Genomic DNA, 19,392 nt, shown 5'->3' on the forward strand with positions numbered 1-19,392 from the left:
TCCTTTGGCAGGTCCTCCTGGGCCTTGTGCCTTGACAAAGTCCTTCCTCTTCCTGGCGTTGAAAGCTTCCACCATGATGCGATGCCGTGTTTTTCTGAGGAGGAAACAACGAGGCCCAGGAGGAAATCAGCTGCCAGAAGGATAGCCTTGATCTGCTCCCCAGGCCGGTGTTGGAAAACAGACAATGACTTGCGAAGGACGGCAGCAGCGACCTGCGCAGAAGGGTTGAAGAGGAGGGGAGAAGCACAACTGAGGGTCGAGTGACCCCAGCGCCACACAACACGTTCGCCGTCCACTGAGGGGAGAGAATCATGGAAAACGGTGAGGAGCAAACACAAGCTTAGGGAGCAGAAACGTCAAGCGTGACTTTGGGATCGAGCAACAAAAGGTCGAAGAAGAGACTGAGCGATTCTGAGGCAGTATTTCGGGATTCCAAAACTGACAGACACCCCAAGCGGGGCTTTGCACTGCACAAAGATGCCCCAGCGGCGTGACGATGGCAAATATCCTGTCCAGGAGCCCAAGAGGTAGCGTGCTGAGCGCCACCCCAAGGTCTGAGAAGCTTGCAGACAGGTTGCAAAGAAGGACAAAGCGGAAAGAAAGAGAGAGAAAGAGAGCGCATTCCAAGGAGCCCCCAGAAGACCCAACACCGTCAACCCTTCATCCCAGGCAACGAATTGCCAGGGAAAAATGGGGCTCCCAGACGATGAAGCTCTGGAAGGCCAAGACAGACAGCTAAACTGCAAGAGGAGCGGTGATGAATTGGCCATCCAGTTGGCAGCTGAGTGGGTTCTCTCCTCCCGACGTGGCATTCCTCTTCTTGATGACGGCACCACGGCGAGGTCAGATTTTAGCTTTGGGTGAATGGGGGGTGGGGGACATGAGAGTCTTGAGCATCTTTCTGGACCTCTTTTGGCTCCTTTCCACCAGGTCTCAAATGAACTCCTGATGAGGTCTTCTGGCATTCCTGTGTTTGGAAAGGTGTCTCTCCAGATGCAGATGGGCTTCTTCCAACGGGCGGTCCGAAGCCACGGCCAGGACAGGCACACCTTCGAACACCCAGGAAAGACAGCATGGAGGGAAGAAAAGCCACACAGCTGAACACAGCCACACAGACACAAGGTCCTCAGGAGGAATGGGCACTTCAGGAACGCCCAAGCCAAGCCGGCAAGACGCATCCCTCCACAGGCACGGGCAGCTCCTCGGGCTTAGGCTGTGGCTCCAGGCACCCAAGCCCCTGACGGAGCAAAACCACCCAGAAGCACACAAGCAGTCTAATCCCCAGGTCACAGGGCGAACGACTTGCTGGCCAATCCCAGGCACAGCCTCGGAGACGAACTCAGGGAGGGATACCACCGCTAGGCTCCTGATCCTGCTTGGTCAGCCTGGCCCTGCCTGGGCATGCTCCACTCTCCGGACCTACAACCAGCCTGCCTGTCTTACTGCCTTCCTTCACTCCTTCTTTCTTTCATCCTTCCCACCTTCCTTCCTGCCTCCCACCCTCCGTCTCTCCCTTCTTTCCTTGCTTCCTTCCTTCCTGCCTGCCTTCCTGCCTTCCTTCCTTCCCTCTCCATCTATACAGCCCTGCCTCCATTCATCCACTCATTCCTTCATTCCTAGACAGCGCACAGTGACGGGGGCAGGCAAGAGCATGAGCCTGTAGCTGTACCCCGCCCCCGCCAGAAGGCGCTGCCACTCCCTCAGAGCGTCCAGGCTCTGTCGCCTAGCAACCGCCTGATTCATTGTGAGGCCAGAGGAGCCAGTTGGCGCGCATGCGCAGCTGAAGGGCTGCGTTTAGGGCCGAGGCGCTGGGCTCCTGGAGGGGTGAGGGAGAGGAGGAGCGGTCAGAGAGGCGGGGGCAGGTGGGGAGAGCGCGTCTACCTTTCTCTCCGCAGGTCCACGACACCCCAGATCTCTGGGTGGCTGCCACCACCGCCCTGCCGAGGCCGCCTGGCTGCCGGCGGCGCGGCACCACCGCCATTTGCCCCGCATCCGCTGAAACCACCGCGGTGTCAGGGAAACTCGGCGGTGCGAGGCGGCCAAGCCCGTCACCTCTGTGGTCTCAAACGTAGACTTTGCTGGCTGTGTCATGGGTCAGATCCGGGTGGTGGGGCGCCATGAAATACCGTGAGGCGGGGGAGATGAAGATCCCTGAGTCCAGCCTGAAGCGACGGTCGTGGCAACCATCCCTCTGTTGACACTGAGATGGGTCCCTCCGCTAGACACGGGCAGGTGAGGCCCTTTGACTGGACCTACACCCCAGGGGGTGCTGCCTCTCCTAGTTCCCTCCGGGAATCTCTTGAATGACCCCTCTCCCTGGCGCCCCTCCACCCGCCACCCCTCACATCTTCGGACGCTTTCAGTACCTAGGAATGACCTGTGGGAACTTGGATGTGGATGCTGCTATGGCCTCAGTCAGGCGCATCAGTAGCCCTGTGGCGTCCTCCTCAGAAAGGTGTGATGACTTTACCAAGAAAACTTTTGGGACTCAGGGCTCTTCCCTCCGTCATTGTCCCGCTGACAGATACTTGACTCGGCAGGCAGGGAGTGCCAGCCCCGCTTTGGACGATGCAGGCAAGCAATACGGTGCTCCTCTCCCTCTGGCCTGTATCTTGGACCTCAGGGAGAGGGCCAGGATAGGTCCTTTTTTCGGCCCTTCATCTTGGATTTCTCCCAAGATGTGTGCCCTAGGCAGCAGGAAAGCGTGGCTTCCCTGCCTCCAGGGGCGTGGGTAGGGCCTACTTGCGAGTGAGCCCGCCTGATTGGCCCCTCTTGCCCTGGATTGCCTGCCCGGTGTGGCCAAACTCCTTTGGCAGGTCCTCCTGGGCCTTGTGCCTTGACAAAGTCCTTCCTCTTCCTGGCGTTGAAAGCTTCCACCATGATGCGATGCCGTGTTTTTCTGAGGAGGAAACAACGAGGCCCAGGAGGAAATCAGCTGCCAGAAGGATAGCCTTGATCTGCTCCCCAGGCCGGTGTTGGAAAACAGACAATGACTTGCGAAGGACGGCAGCAGCGACCTGCGCAGAAGGGTTGAAGAGGAGGGGAGAAGCACAACTGAGGGTCGAGTGACCCCAGCGCCACACAACACGTTCGCCGTCCACTGAGGGGAGAGAATCATGGAAAACTGTGAGGAGCAAACACAAGCTTAGGGAGCAGAAACGTCAAGCGTGACTTTGGGATCGAGCAACAAAAGGTCGAAGAAGAGACTGAGCGATTCTGAGGCAGTATTTCGGGATTCCAAAACTGACAGACACCCCAAGCGGGGCTTTGCACTGCACAAAGATGCCCCAGCGGCGTGACGATGGCAAATATCCTGTCCAGGAGCCCAAGAGGTAGCGTGCTGAGCGCCACCCCAAGGTCTGAGAAGCTTGCAGACAGGTTGCAAAGAAGGACAAAGCGGAAAGAAAGAGAGAGAAAGAGAGCGCATTCCAAGGAGCCCCCAGAAGACCCAACACCGTCAACCCTTCATCCCAGGCAACGAATTACCAGGGAAACATGGGGCTCCCAGACGATGAAGCTCTGGAAGGCCAAGACAGACAGCTAAACTGCAAGAGGAGCGGTGATGAATTGGCCATCCAGTTGGCAGCTGAGTGGGTTCTCTCCTCCCGACGTGGCATTCCTCTTCTTGATGACGGCACCACGGCGAGGTCAGATTTTAGCTTTGGGTGAATGGGGGGTGGGGGACATGAGAGTCTTGAGCATCTTTCTGGACCTCTTTTGGCTCCTTTCCACCAGGTCTCAAATGAGCTCCTGATGAGGTCTTCTGGCATTCCTGTGTTTGGAAAGGTGTCTCTCCAGATGCAGATGGGCTTCTTCCAACGGGCGGTCCGAAGCCACGGCCAGGACAGGCACACCTTCGAACACCCGGGAAAGACAGCATGGAGGGAAGAAAAGCCACACAGCTGAACACAGCCACACAGACACAAGGTCCTCAGGAGGAATGGGCACTTCAGGAACGCCCAAGCCAAGCCGGCAAGACGCATCCCTCCACAGGCACGGGCAGCTCCTCGGGCTTAGGCTGTGGCTCCAGGCACCCAAGCCCCTGACGGAGCAAAACCACCCAGAAGCACACAAGCAGTCTAATCCCCAGGTCACAGGGCGAACGACTTGCTGGCCAATCCCAGGCACAGCCTCAGAGACGAACTCAGGGAGGGATACCACCGCTAGGCTCCTGATCCTGCTTGGTCAGCCTGGCCCTGCCTGGGCATGCTCCACTCTCCGGACCTACAACCAGCCTGCCTGTCTTACTGCCTTCCTTCACTCCTTCTTTCTTTCATCCTTCCCACCTTCCTTCCTGCCTCCCACCCTCCGTCCCTCCCTTCTTTCCTTGCTTCCTTCCTTCCTGCCTGCCTTCCTGCCTTCCTTCCTTCCCTCTCCATCTATACAGCCCTGCCTCCATTCATCCACTCATTCCTTCATTCCTAGACAGCGCACAGTGACGGGGGCAGGCAAGAGCATGAGCCTGTAGCTGTACCCCGCCCCCGCCAGAAGGCGCTGCCACTCCCTCAGAGCGTCCAGGCTCTGTCGCCTAGCAACCGCCTGATTCATTGTGAGGCCAGAGGAGCCAGTTGGCGCGCATGCGCAGCTGAAGGGCTGCGTTTAGGGCCGAGGCGCTGGGCTCCTGGAGGGGTGAGGGAGAGGAGGAGCGGTCAGAGAGGCGGGGGCAGGTGGGGAGAGCGCGTCTACCTTTCTCTCCGCAGGTCCACGACACCCCAGATCTCTGGGTGGCTGCCACCACCGCCCTGCCGAGGCCGCCTGGCTGCCGGCGGCGCCGCACCACCGCCATTTGCCCCGCATCCGCTGAAACCACCGCGGTGTCAGCGAAACTCGGCGGTGCGAGGCGGCCAAGCCCGTCACCTCTGTGGTCTCAAACGTAGACTTTGCTGGCTGTGTCATGGGTCAGATCCGGGTGGTGGGGCGCCATGAAATACCGTGAGGCGGGGGAGATGAAGATCCCTGAGTCCAGCCTGAAGCGACGGTCGTGGCAACCATCCCTCTGTTGACACTGAGATGGGTCCCTCCGCTAGACACGGGCAGGTGAGGCCCTTTGACTGGACCTACACCCCAGGGGGTGCTGCCTCTCCTAGTTCCCTCCGGGAATCTCTTGAATGACCCCTCTCCCTGGCGCCCCTCCACCCGCCACCCCTCACATCTTCGGACGCTTTCAGTACCTAGGAATGACCTGTGGGAACTTGGATGTGGATGCTGCCTTGGCCTCAGTCAGGCGCATCAGTAGCCCTGTGGCGTCCTCCTCAGAAAGGTGTGATGACTTTACCAAGAAAACTTTTGGGACTCAGGGCTCTTCCCTCCGTCATTGTCCCGCTGACAGATACTTGACTCGGCAGGCAGGGAGTGCCAGCCCCGCTTTGGACGATGCAGGCGAGCAATACGGTGCTCCTCTCCCTCTGGCCTGTATCTTGGACCTCAGGGAGAGGGCCAGGATAGGTCCTTTTTTCGGCCCTTCATCTTGGATTTCTCCCAAGATGTGTGCCCTAGGCAGCAGGAAAGCGTGGCTTCCCTGCCTCCAGGGGCGTGGGTAGGGCCTACTTGCGAGTGAGCCCGCCTGATTGGCCCCTCTTGCCCTGGATTGCCTGCCCGGTGTGGCCAAACTCCTTTGGCAGGTCCTCCTGGGCCTTGTGCCTTGACAAAGTCCTTCCTCTTCCTGGCGTTGAAAGCTTCCACCATGATGCGATGCCGTGTTTTTCTGAGGAGGAAACAACGAGGCCCAGGAGGAAATCAGCTGCCAGAAGGATAGCCTTGATCTGCTCCCCAGGCCGGTGTTGGAAAACAGACAATGACTTGCGAAGGACGGCAGCAGCGACCTGCGCAGAAGGGTTGAAGAGGAGGGGAGAAGCACAACTGAGGGTCGAGTGACCCCAGCGCCACACAACACGTTCACCGTCCACTGAGGGGAGAGAATCATGGAAAACGGTGAGGAGCAAACACAAGCTTAGGGAGCAGAAACGTCAAGCGTGACTTTGGGATCGAGCAACAAAAGGTCGAAGAAGAGACTGAGCGATTCTGAGGCAGTATTTCGGGATTCCAAAACTGACAGACACCCCAAGCGGGGCTTTGCACTGCACAAAGATGCCCCAGCGGCGTGACGATGGCAAATATCCTGTCCAGGAGCCCAAGAGGTAGCGTGCTGAGCGCCACCCCAAGGTCTGAGAAGCTTGCAGACAGGTTGCAAAGAAGGACAAAGCGGAAAGAAAGAGAGAGAAAGAGAGCGCATTCCAAGGAGCCCCCAGAAGACCCAACACCGTCAACCCTTCATCCCAGGCAACGAATTGCCAGGGAAAAATGGGGCTCCCAGACGATGAAGCTCTGGAAGGCCAAGACAGACAGCTAAACTGCAAGAGGAGCGGTGATGAATTGGCCATCCAGTTGGCAGCTGAGTGGGTTCTCTCCTCCCGACGTGGCATTCCTCTTCTTGATGACGGCACCACGGCGAGGTCAGATTTTAGCTTTGGGTGAATGGGGGGTGGGGGACATGAGAGTCTTGAGCATCTTTCTGGACCTCTTTTGGCTCCTTTCCACCAGGTCTCAAATGAGCTCCTGATGAGGTCTTCTGGCATTCCTGTGTTTGGAAAGGTGTCTCTCCAGATGCAGATGGGCTTCTTCCAACGGGCGGTCCGAAGCCACGGCCAGGACAGGCACACCTTCGAACACCCGGGAAAGACAGCATGGAGGGAAGAAAAGCCACACAGCTGAACACAGCCACACAGACGCAAGGTCCTCAGGAGGAATGGGCACTTCAGGAACGCCCAAGCCAAGCCGGCAAGACGCATCCCTCCACAGGCATGGGCAGCTCCTCGGGCTTAGGCTGTGGCTCCAGGCACCCAAGCCCCTGACGGAGCAAAACCACCCAGAAGCACACAAGCAGTCTAATCCCCAGGTCACAGGGCGAACGACTTGCTGGCCAATCCCAGGCACAGCCTCGGAGACGAACTCAGGGAGGGATACCACCGCTAGGCTCCTGATCCTGCTTGGTCAGCCTGGCCCTGCCTGGGCATGCTCCACTCTCCGGACCTACAACCAGCCTGCCTGTCTTACTGCCTTCCTTCACTCCTTCTTTCTTTCATCCTTCCCACCTTCCTTCCTGCCTCCCACCCTCCGTCCCTCCCTTCTTTCCTTGCTTCCTTCCTTCCTGCCTGCCTTCCTGCCTTCCTTCCTTCCCTCTCCATCTATACAGCCCTGCCTCCATTCATCCACTCATTCCTTCATTCCTAGACAGCGCACAGTGACGGGGGCAGGCAAGAGCATGAGCCTGTAGCTGTACCCCGCCCCCGCCAGAAGGCGCTGCCACTCCCTCAGAGCGTCCAGGCTCTGTCGCCTAGCAACCGCCTGATTCATTGTGAGGCCAGAGGAGCCAGTTGGCGCGCATGCGCAGCTGAAGGGCTGCGTTTAGGGCCGAGGCGCTGGGCTCCTGGAGGGGTGAGGGAGAGGAGGAGCGGTCAGAGAGGCGAGGGCAGGTGGGGAGAGCGCGTCTACCTTTCTCTCCGCAGGTCCACGGCACCCCAGATCTCTGGGTGGCTGCCACCACCGCCCTGCCGAGGCCGCCTGGCTGCCGGCGGCGCCGCACCACCGCCATTTGCCCCGCATCCGCTGAAACCACCGCGGTGTCAGGGAAACTCGGCGGTGCGAGGCGGCCAAGCCCGTCACCTCTGTGGTCTCAAACGTAGACTTTGCTGGCTGTGTCATGGGTCAGATCCGGGTGGTGGGGCGCCATGAAATACCGTGAGGCGGGGGAGATGAAGATCCCTGAGTCCAGCCTGAAGCGACGGTCGTGGCAACCATCCCTCTGTTGACACTGAGATGGGTCCCTCCGCTAGACACGGGCAGGTGAGGCCCTTTGACTGGACCTACACCCCAGGGGGTGCTGCCTCTCCTAGTTCCCTCCGGGAATCTCTTGAATGACCCCTCTCCCTGGCGCCCCTCCACCCGCCACCCCTCACATCTTCGGACGCTTTCAGTACCTAGGAATGACCTGTGGGAACTTGGATGTGGATGCTGCTATGGCCTCAGTCAGGCGCATCAGTAGCCCTGTGGCGTCCTCCTCAGAAAGGTGTGATGACTTTACCAAGAAAACTTTTGGGACTCAGGGCTCTTCCCTCCGTCATTGTCCCGCTGACAGATACTTGACTCGGCAGGCAGGGAGTGCCAGCTCCGCTTTGGACGATGCAGGCAAGCAATACGGTGCTCCTCTCCCTCTGGCCTGTATCTTGGACCTCAGGGAGAGGGCCAGGATAGGTCCTTTTTTCGGCCCTTCATCTTGGATTTCTCCCAAGATGTGTGCCCTAGGCAGCAGGAAAGCGTGGCTTCCCTGCCTCCAGGGGCGTGGGTAGGGCCTACTTGCGAGTGAGCCCGCCTGATTGGCCCCTCTTGCCCTGGATTGCCTGCCCGGTGTGGCCAAACTCCTTTGGCAGGTCCTCCTGGGCCTTGTGCCTTGACAAAGTCCTTCCTCTTCCTGGCGTTGAAAGCTTCCACCATGATGCGATGCCGTGTTTTTCTGAGGAGGAAACAACGAGGCCCAGGAGGAAATCAGCTGCCAGAAGGATAGCCTTGATCTGCTCCCCAGGCCGGTGTTGGAAAACAGACAATGACTTGCGAAGGACGGCAGCAGCGACCTGCGCAGAAGGGTTGAAGAGGAGGGGAGAAGCACAACTGAGGGTCGAGTGACCCCAGCGCCACACAACACGTTCGCCGTCCACTGAGGGGAGAGAATCATGGAAAACGGTGAGGAGCAAACACAAGCTTAGGGAGCAGAAACGTCAAGCGTGACTTTGGGATCGAGCAACAAAAGGTCGAAGAAGAGACTGAGCGATTCTGAGGCAGTATTTCGGGATTCCAAAACTGACAGACACCCCAAGCGGGGCTTTGCACTGCACAAAGATGCCCCAGCGGCGTGACGATGGCAAATATCCTGTCCAGGAGCCCAAGAGGTAGCGTGCTGAGCGCCACCCCAAGGTCTGAGAAGCTTGCAGACAGGTTGCAAAGAAGGACAAAGCGGAAAGAAAGAGAGAGAAAGAGAGCGCATTCCAAGGAGCCCCCAGAAGACCCAACACCGTCAACCCTTCATCCCAGGCAACGAATTGCCAGGGAAAAATGGGGCTCCCAGACGATGAAGCTCTGGAAGGCCAAGACAGACAGCTAAACTGCAAGAGGAGCGGTGATGAATTGGCCATCCAGTTGGCAGCTGAGTGGGTTCTCTCCTCCCGACGTGGCATTCCTCTTCTTGATGACGGCACCACGGCGAGGTCAGATTTTAGCTTTGGGTGAATGGGGGGTGGGGGACATGAGAGTCTTGAGCATCTTTCTGGACCTCTTTTGGCTCCTTTCCACCAGGTCTCAAATGAACTCCTGATGAGGTCTTCTGGCATTCCTGTGTTTGGAAAGGTGTCTCTCCAGATGCAGATGGGCTTCTTCCAACGGGCGGTCCGAAGCCACGGCCAGGACAGGCACACCTTCGAACACCCAGGAAAGACAGCATGGAGGGAAGAAAAGCCACACAGCTGAACACAGCCACACAGACACAAGGTCCTCAGGAGGAATGGGCACTTCAGGAACGCCCAAGCCAAGCCGGCAAGACGCATCCCTCCACAGGCACGGGCAGCTCCTCGGGCTTAGGCTGTGGCTCCAGGCACCCAAGCCCCTGACGGAGCAAAACCACCCAGAAGCACACAAGCAGTCTAATCCCCAGGTCACAGGGCGAACGACTTGCTGGCCAATCCCAGGCACAGCCTCGGAGACGAACTCAGGGAGGGATACCACCGCTAGGCTCCTGATCCTGCTTGGTCAGCCTGGCCCTGCCTGGGCATGCTCCACTCTCCGGACCTACAACCAGCCTGCCTGTCTTACTGCCTTCCTTCACTCCTTCTTTCTTTCATCCTTCCCACCTTCCTTCCTGCCTCCCACCCTCCGTCTCTCCCTTCTTTCCTTGCTTCCTTCCTTCCTGCCTGCCTTCCTGCCTTCCTTCCTTCCCTCTCCATCTATACAGCCCTGCCTCCATTCATCCACTCATTCCTTCATTCCTAGACAGCGCACAGTGACGGGGGCAGGCAAGAGCATGAGCCTGTAGCTGTACCCCGCCCCCGCCAGAAGGCGCTGCCACTCCCTCAGAGCGTCCAGGCTCTGTCGCCTAGCAACCGCCTGATTCATTGTGAGGCCAGAGGAGCCAGTTGGCGCGCATGCGCAGCTGAAGGGCTGCGTTTAGGGCCGAGGCGCTGGGCTCCTGGAGGGGTGAGGGAGAGGAGGAGCGGTCAGAGAGGCGGGGGCAGGTGGGGAGAGCGCGTCTACCTTTCTCTCCGCAGGTCCACGACACCCCAGATCTCTGGGTGGCTGCCACCACCGCCCTGCCGAGGCCGCCTGGCTGCCGGCGGCGCCGCACCACCGCCATTTGCCCCGCATCCGCTGAAACCACCGCGGTGTCAGGGAAACTCGGCGGTGCGAGGCGGCCAAGCCCGTCACCTCTGTGGTCTCAAACGTAGACTTTGCTGGCTGTGTCATGGGTCAGATCCGGGTGGTGGGGCGCCATGAAATACCGTGAGGCGGGGGAGATGAAGATCCCTGAGTCCAGCCTGAAGCGACGGTCGTGGCAACCATCCCTCTGTTGACACTGAGATGGGTCCCTCCGCTAGACACGGGCAGGTGAGGCCCTTTGACTGGACCTACACCCCAGGGGGTGCTGCCTCTCCTAGTTCCCTCCGGGAATCTCTTGAATGACCCCTCTCCCTGGCGCCCCTCCACCCGCCACCCCTCACATCTTCGGACGCTTTCAGTACCTAGGAATGACCTGTGGGAACTTGGATGTGGATGCTGCTATGGCCTCAGTCAGGCGCATCAGTAGTCCTGTGGCGTCCTCCTCAGAAAGGTGTGATGACTTTACCAAGAAAACTTTTGGGACTCAGGGCTCTTCCCTCCGTCATTGTCCCGCTGACAGATACTTGACTCGGCAGGCAGGGAGTGCCAGCCCCGCTTTGGACGATGCAGGCAAGCAATACGGTGCTCCTCTCCCTCTGGCCTGTATCTTGGACCTCAGGGAGAGGGCCAGGATAGGTCCTTTTTTCGGCCCTTCATCTTGGATTTCTCCCAAGATGTGTGCCCTAGGCAGCAGGAAAGCGTGGCTTCCCTGCCTCCAGGGGCGTGGGTAGGGCCTACTTGCGAGTGAGCCCGCCTGATTGGCCCCTCTTGCCCTGGATTGCCTGCCCGGTGTGGCCAAACTCCTTTGGCAGGTCCTCCTGGGCCTTGTGCCTTGACAAAGTCCTTCCTCTTCCTGGCGTTGAAAGCTTCCACCATGATGCGATGCCGTGTTTTTCTGAGGAGGAAACAACGAGGCCCAGGAGGAAATCAGCTGCCAGAAGGATAGCCTTGATCTGCTCCCCAGGCCGGTGTTGGAAAACAGACAATGACTTGCGAAGGACGGCAGCAGCGACCTGCGCAGAAGGGTTGAAGAGGAGGGGAGAAGCACAACTGAGGGTCGAGTGACCCCAGCGCCACACAACACGTTCGCCGTCCACTGAGGGGAGAGAATCATGGAAAACGGTGAGGAGCAAACACAAGCTTAGGGAGCAGAAACGTCAAGCGTGACTTTGGGATCGAGCAACAAAAGGTCGAAGAAGAGACTGAGCGATTCTGAGGCAGTATTTCGGGATTCCAAAACTGACAGACACCCCAAGCGGGGCTTTGCACTGCACAAAGATGCCCCAGCGGCGTGACGATGGCAAATATCCTGTCCAGGAGCCCAAGAGGTAGCGTGCTGAGCGCCACCCCAAGGTCTGAGAAGCTTGCAGACAGGTTGCAAAGAAGGACAAAGCGGAAAGAAAGAGAGAGAAAGAGAGCGCATTCCAAGGAGCCCCCAGAAGACCCAACACCGTCAACCCTTCATCCCAGGCAACGAATTACCAGGGAAACATGGGGCTCCCAGACGATGAAGCTCTGGAAGGCCAAGACAGACAGCTAAACTGCAAGAGGAGCGGTGATGAATTGGCCATCCAGTTGGCAGCTGAGTGGGTTCTCTCCTCCCGACGTGGCATTCCTCTTCTTGATGACGGCACCACGGCGAGGTCAGATTTTAGCTTTGGGTGAATGGGGGGTGGGGGACATGAGAGTCTTGAGCATCTTTCTGGACCTCTTTTGGCTCCTTTCCACCAGGTCTCAAATGAGCTCCTGATGAGGTCTTCTGGCATTCCTGTGTTTGGAAAGGTGTCTCTCCAGATGCAGATGGGCTTCTTCCAACGGGCGGTCCGAAGCCACGGCCAGGACAGGCACACCTTCGAACACCCGGGAAAGACAGCATGGAGGGAAGAAAAGCCACACAGCTGAACACAGCCACACAGACACAAGGTCCTCAGGAGGAATGGGCACTTCAGGAACGCCCAAGCCAAGCCGGCAAGACGCATCCCTCCACAGGCACGGGCAGCTCCTCGGGCTTAGGCTGTGGCTCCAGGCACCCAAGCCCCTGACGGAGCAAAACCACCCAGAAGCACACAAGCAGTCTAATCCCCAGGTCACAGGGCGAACGACTTGCTGGCCAATCCCAGGCACAGCCTCAGAGACGAACTCAGGGAGGGATACCACCGCTAGGCTCCTGATCCTGCTTGGTCAGCCTGGCCCTGCCTGGGCATGCTCCACTCTCCGGACCTACAACCAGCCTGCCTGTCTTACTGCCTTCCTTCACTCCTTCTTTCTTTCATCCTTCCCACCTTCCTTCCTGCCTCCCACCCTCCGTCCCTCCCTTCTTTCCTTGCTTCCTTCCTTCCTGCCTGCCTTCCTGCCTTCCTTCCTTCCCTCTCCATCTATACAGCCCTGCCTCCATTCATCCACTCATTCCTTCATTCCTAGACAGCGCACAGTGACGGGGGCAGGCAAGAGCATGAGCCTGTAGCTGTACCCCGCCCCCGCCAGAAGGCGCTGCCACTCCCTCAGAGCGTCCAGGCTCTGTCGCCTAGCAACCGCCTGATTCATTGTGAGGCCAGAGGAGCCAGTTGGCGCGCATGCGCAGCTGAAGGGCTGCGTTTAGGGCCGAGGCGCTGGGCTCCTGGAGGGGTGAGGGAGAGGAGGAGCGGTCAGAGAGGCGGGGGCAGGTGGGGAGAGCGCGTCTACCTTTCTCTCCGCAGGTCCACGACACCCCAGATCTCTGGGTGGCTGCCACCACCGCCCTGCCGAGGCCGCCTGGCTGCCGGCGGCGCCGCACCACCGCCATTTGCCCCGCATCCGCTGAAACCACCGCGGTGTCAGCGAAACTCGGCGGTGCGAGGCGGCCAAGCCCGTCACCTCTGTGGTCTCAAACGTAGACTTTGCTGGCTGTGTCATGGGTCAGATCCGGGTGGTGGGGCGCCATGAAATACCGTGAGGCGGGGGAGATGAAGATCCCTGAGTCCAGCCTGAAGCGACGGTCGTGGCAACCATCCCTCTGTTGACACTGAGATGGGTCCCTCCGCTAGACACGGGCAGGTGAGGCCCTTTGACTGGACCTACACCCCAGGGGGTGCTGCCTCTCCTAGTTCCCTCCGGGAATCTCTTGAATGACCCCTCTCCCTGGCGCCCCTCCACCCGCCACCCCTCACATCTTCGGACGCTTTCAGTACCTAGGAATGACCTGTGGGAACTTGGATGTGGATGCTGCCTTGGCCTCAGTCAGGCGCATCAGTAGCCCTGTGGCGTCCTCCTCAGAAAGGTGTGATGACTTTACCAAGAAAACTTTTGGGACTCAGGGCTCTTCCCTCCGTCATTGTCCCGCTGACAGATACTTGACTCGGCAGGCAGGGAGTGCCAGCCCCGCTTTGGACGATGCAGGCGAGCAATACGGTGCTCCTCTCCCTCTGGCCTGTATCTTGGACCTCAGGGAGAGGGCCAGGATAGGTCCTTTTTTCGGCCCTTCATCTTGGATTTCTCCCAAGATGTGTGCCCTAGGCAGCAGGAAAGCGTGGCTTCCCTGCCTCCAGGGGCGTGGGTAGGGCCTACTTGCGAGTGAGCCCGCCTGATTGGCCCCTCTTGCCCTGGATTGCCTGCCCGGTGTGGCCAAACTCCTTTGGCAGGTCCTCCTGGGCCTTGTGCCTTGACAAAGTCCTTCCTCTTCCTGGCGTTGAAAGCTTCCACCATGATGCGATGCCGTGTTTTTCTGAGGAGGAAACAACGAGGCCCAGGAGGAAATCAGCTGCCAGAAGGATAGCCTTGATCTGCTCCCCAGGCCGGTGTTGGAAAACAGACAATGACTTGCGAAGGACGGCAGCAGCGACCTGCGCAGAAGGGTTGAAGAGGAGGGGAGAAGCACAACTGAGGGTCGAGTGACCCCAGCGCCACACAACACGTTCACCGTCCACTGAGGGGAGAGAATCATGGAAAACGGTGAGGAGCAAACACAAGCTTAGGGAGCAGAAACGTCAAGCGTGACTTTGGGATCGAGCAACAAAAGGTCGAAGAAGAGACTGAGCGATTCTGAGGCAGTATTTCGGGATTCCAAAACTGACAGACACCCCAAGCGGGGCTTTGCACTGCACAAAGATGCCCCAGCGGCGTGACGATGGCAAATATCCTGTCCAGGAGCCCAAGAGGTAGCGTGCTGAGCGCCACCCCAAGGTCTGAGAAGCTTGCAGACAGGTTGCAAAGAAGGACAAAGCGGAAAGAAAGAGAGAGAAAGAGAGCGCATTCCAAGGAGCCCCCAGAAGACCCAACACCGTCAACCCTTCATCCCAGGCAACGAATTGCCAGGGAAAAATGGGGCTCCCAGACGATGAAGCTCTGGAAGGCCAAGACAGACAGCTAAACTGCAAGAGGAGCGGTGATGAATTGGCCATCCAGTTGGCAGCTGAGTGGGTTCTCTCCTCCCGACGTGGCATTCCTCTTCTTGATGACGGCACCACGGCGAGGTCAGATTTTAGCTTTGGGTGAATGGGGGGTGGGGGACATGAGAGTCTTGAGCATCTTTCTGGACCTCTTTTGGCTCCTTTCCACCAGGTCTCAAATGAGCTCCTGATGAGGTCTTCTGGCATTCCTGTGTTTGGAAAGGTGTCTCTCCAGATGCAGATGGGCTTCTTCCAACGGGCGGTCCGAAGCCACGGCCAGGACAGGCACACCTTCGAACACCCGGGAAAGACAGCATGGAGGGAAGAAAAGCCACACAGCTGAACACAGCCACACAGACGCAAGGTCCTCAGGAGGAATGGGCACTTCAGGAACGCCCAAGCCAAGCCGGCAAGACGCATCCCTCCACAGGCATGGGCAGCTCCTCGGGCTTAGGCTGTGGCTCCAGGCACCCAAGCCCCTGACGGAGCAAAACCACCCAGAAGCACACAAGCAGTCTAATCCCCAGGTCACAGGGCGAACGACTTGCTGGCCAATCCCAGGCACAGCCTCGGAGACGAACTCAGGGAGGGATACCACCGCTAGGCTCCTGATCCTGCTTGGTCAGCCTGGCCCTGCCTGGGCATGCTCCACTCTCCGGACCTACAACCAGCCTGCCTGTCTTACTGCCTTCCTTCACTCCTTCTTTCTTTCATCCTTCCCACCTTCCTTCCTGCCTCCCACCCTCCGTCCCTCCCTTCTTTCCTTGCTTCCTTCCTTCCTGCCTGCCTTCCTGCCTTCCTTCCTTCCCTCTCCATCTATACAGCCCTGCCTCCATTCATCCACTCATTCCTTCATTCCTAGACAGCGCACAGTGACGGGGGCAGGCAAGAGCATGAGCCTGTAGCTGTACCCCGCCCCCGCCAGAAGGCGCTGCCACTCCCTCAGAGCGTCCAGGCTCTGTCGCCTAGCAACCGCCTGATTCATTGTGAGGCCAGAGGAGCCAGTTGGCGCGCATGCGCAGCTGAAGGGCTGCGTTTAGGGCCGAGGCGCTGGGCTCCTGGAGGGGTGAGGGAGAGGAGGAGCGGTCAGAGAGGCGAGGGCAGGTGGGGAGAGCGCGTCTACCTTTCTCTCCGCAGGTCCACGGCACCCCAGATCTCTGGGTGGCTGCCACCACCGCCCTGCCGAGGCCGCCTGGCTGCCGGCGGCGCCGCACCACCGCCATTTGCCCCGCATCCGCTGAAACCACCGCGGTGTCAGGGAAACTCGGCGGTGCGAGGCGGCCAAGCCCGTCACCTCTGTGGTCTCAAACGTAGACTTTGCTGGCTGTGTCATGGGTCAGATCCGGGTGGTGGGGCGCCATGAAATACCGTGAGGCGGGGGAGATGAAGATCCCTGAGTCCAGCCTGAAGCGACGGTCGTGGCAACCATCCCTCTGTTGACACTGAGATGGGTCCCTCCGCTAGACACGGGCAGGTGAGGCCCTTTGACTGGACCTACACCCCAGGGGGTGCTGCCTCTCCTAGTTCCCTCCGGGAATCTCTTGAATGACCCCTCTCCCTGGCGCCCCTCCACCCGCCACCCCTCACATCTTCGGACGCTTTCAGTACCTAGGAATGACCTGTGGGAACTTGGATGTGGATGCTGCTATGGCCTCAGTCAGGCGCATCAGTAGCCCTGTGGCGTCCTCCTCAGAAAGGTGTGATGACTTTACCAAGAAAACTTTTGGGACTCAGGGCTCTTCCCTCCGTCATTGTCCCGCTGACAGATACTTGACTCGGCAGGCAGGGAGTGCCAGCTCCGCTTTGGACGATGCAGGCAAGCAATACGGTGCTCCTCTCCCTCTGGCCTGTATCTTGGACCTCAGGGAGAGGGCCAGGATAGGTCCTTTTTTCGGCCCTTCATCTTGGATTTCTCCCAAGATGTGTGCCCTAGGCAGCAGGAAAGCGTGGCTTCCCTGCCTCCAGGGGCGTGGGTAGGGCCTACTTGCGAGTGAGCCCGCCTGATTGGCCCCTCTTGCCCTGGATTGCCTGCCCGGTGTGGCCAAACTCCTTTGGCAGGTCCTCCTGGGCCTTGTGCCTTGACAAAGTCCTTCCTCTTCCTGGCGTTGAAAGCTTCCACCATGATGCGATGCCGTGTTTTTCTGAGGAGGAAACAACGAGGCCCAGGAGGAAATCAGCTGCCAGAAGGATAGCCTTGATCTGCTCCCCAGGCCGGTGTTGGAAAACAGACAATGACTTGCGAAGGACGGCAGCAGCGACCTGCGCAGAAGGGTTGAAGAGGAGGGGAGAAGCACAACTGAGGGTCGAGTGACCCCAGCGCCACACAACACGTTCACCGTCCACTGAGGGGAGAGAATCATGGAAAACGGTGAGGAGCAAACACAAGCTTAGGGAGCAGAAACGTCAAGCGTGACTTTGGGATCGAGCAACAAAAGGTCGAAGAAGAGACTGAGCGATTCTGAGGCAGTATTTCGGGATTCCAAAACTGACAGACACCCCAAGCGGGGCTTTGCACTGCACAAAGATGCCCCAGCGGCGTGACGATGGCAAATATCCTGTCCAGGAGCCCAAGAGGTAGCGTGCTGAGCGCCACCCCAAGGTCTGAGAAGCTTGCAGACAGGTTGCAAAGAAGGACAAAGCGGAAAGAAAGAGAGAGAAAGAGAGCGCATTCCAAGGAGCCCCCAGAAGACCCAACACCGTCAACCCTTCATCCCAGGCAACGAATTGCCAGGGAAAAATGGGGCTCCCAGACGATGAAGCTCTGGAAGGCCAAGACAGACAGCTAAACTGCAAGAGGAGCGGTGATGAATTGGCCATCCAGTTGGCAGCTGAGTGGGTTCTCTCCTCCCGACGTGGCATTCCTCTTCTTGATGACGGCACCACGGCGAGGTCAGATTTTAGCTTTGGGTGAATGGGGGGTGGGGGACATGAGAGTCTTGAGCATCTTTCTGGACCTCTTTTGGCTCCTTTCCACCAGGTCTCAAATGAGCTCCTGATGAGGTCTTCTGGCATTCCTGTGTTTGGAAAGGTGTCTCTCCAGATGCAGATGGGCTTCTTCCAACGGGCGGTCCGAAGCCACGGCCAGGACAGGCACACCTTCGAACACCCGGGAAAGACAGCATGGAGGGAAGAAAAGCCACACAGCTGAACACAGCCACACAGACGCAAGGTCCTCAGGAGGAATGGGCACTTCAGGAACGCCCAAGCCAAGCCGGCAAGACGCATCCCTCCACAGGCATGGGCAGCTCCTCGGGCTTAGGCTGTGGCTCCAGGCACCCAAGCCCCTGACGGAGCAAAACCACCCAGAAGCACACAAGCAGTCTAATCCCCAGGTCACAGGGCGAACGACTTGCTGGCCAATCCCAGGCACAGCCTCGGAGACGAACTCAGGGAGGGATACCACCGCTAGGCTCCTGATCCTGCTTGGTCAGCCTGGCCCTGCCTGGGCATGCTCCACTCTCCGGACCTACAACCAGCCTGCCTGTCTTACTGCCTTCCTTCACTCCTTCTTTCTTTCATCCTTCCCACCTTCCTTCCTGCCTCCCACCCTCCGTCCCTCCCTTCTTTCCTTGCTTCCTTCCTTCCTGCCTGCCTTCCTGCCTTCCTTCCTTCCCTCTCCATCTATACAGCCCTGCCTCCATTCATCCACTCATTCCTTCATTCCTAGACAGCGCACAGTGACGGGGGCAGGCAAGAGCATGAGCCTGTAGCTGTACCCCGCCCCCGCCAGAAGGCGCTGCCACTCCCTCAGAGCGTCCAGGCTCTGTCGCCTAGCAACCGCCTGATTCATTGTGAGGCCAGAGGAGCCAGTTGGCGCGCATGCGCAGCTGAAGGGCTGCGTTTAGGGCCGAGGCGCTGGGCTCCTGGAGGGGTGAGGGAGAGGAGGAGCGGTCAGAGAGGCGGGGGCAGGTGGGGAGAGCGCGTCTACCTTTCTCTCCGCAGGTCCACGACACCCCAGATCTCTGGGTGGCTGCCACCACCGCCCTGCCGAGGCCGCCTGGCTGCCGGCGGCGCCGCACCACCGCCATTTGCCCCGCATCCGCTGAAACCACCGCGGTGTCAGGGAAACTCGGCGGTGCGAGGCGGCCAAGCCCGTCACCTCTGTGGTCTCAAACGTAGACTTTGCTGGCTGTGTCATGGGTCAGATCCGGGTGGTGGGGCGCCATGAAATACCGTGAGGCGGGGGAGATGAAGATCCCTGAGTCCAGCCTGAAGCGACGGTCGTGGCAACCATCCCTCTGTTGACACTGAGATGGGTCCCTCCGCTAGACACGGGCAGGTGAGGCCCTTTGACTGGACCTACACCCCAGGGGGTGCTGCCTCTCCTAGTTCCCTCCGGGAATCTCTTGAATGACCCCTCTCCCTGGCGCCCCTCCACCCGCCACCCCTCACATCTTCGGACGCTTTCAGTACCTAGGAATGACCTGTGGGAACTTGGATGTGGATGCTGCCTTGGCCTCAGTCAGGCGCATCAGTAGCCCTGTGGCGTCCTCCTCAGAAAGGTGTGATGACTTTACCAAGAAAACTTTTGGGACTCAGGGCTCTTCCCTCCGTCATTGTCCCGCTGACAGATACTTGACTCGGCAGGCAGGGAGTGCCAGCCCCGCTT

This window comes from Diceros bicornis, chromosome 3 (genome assembly GCF_020826845.1).
Source record: "Diceros bicornis minor isolate mBicDic1 chromosome 3, mDicBic1.mat.cur, whole genome shotgun sequence".
Lineage (NCBI taxonomy): Eukaryota > Metazoa > Chordata > Mammalia > Perissodactyla > Rhinocerotidae > Diceros > Diceros bicornis.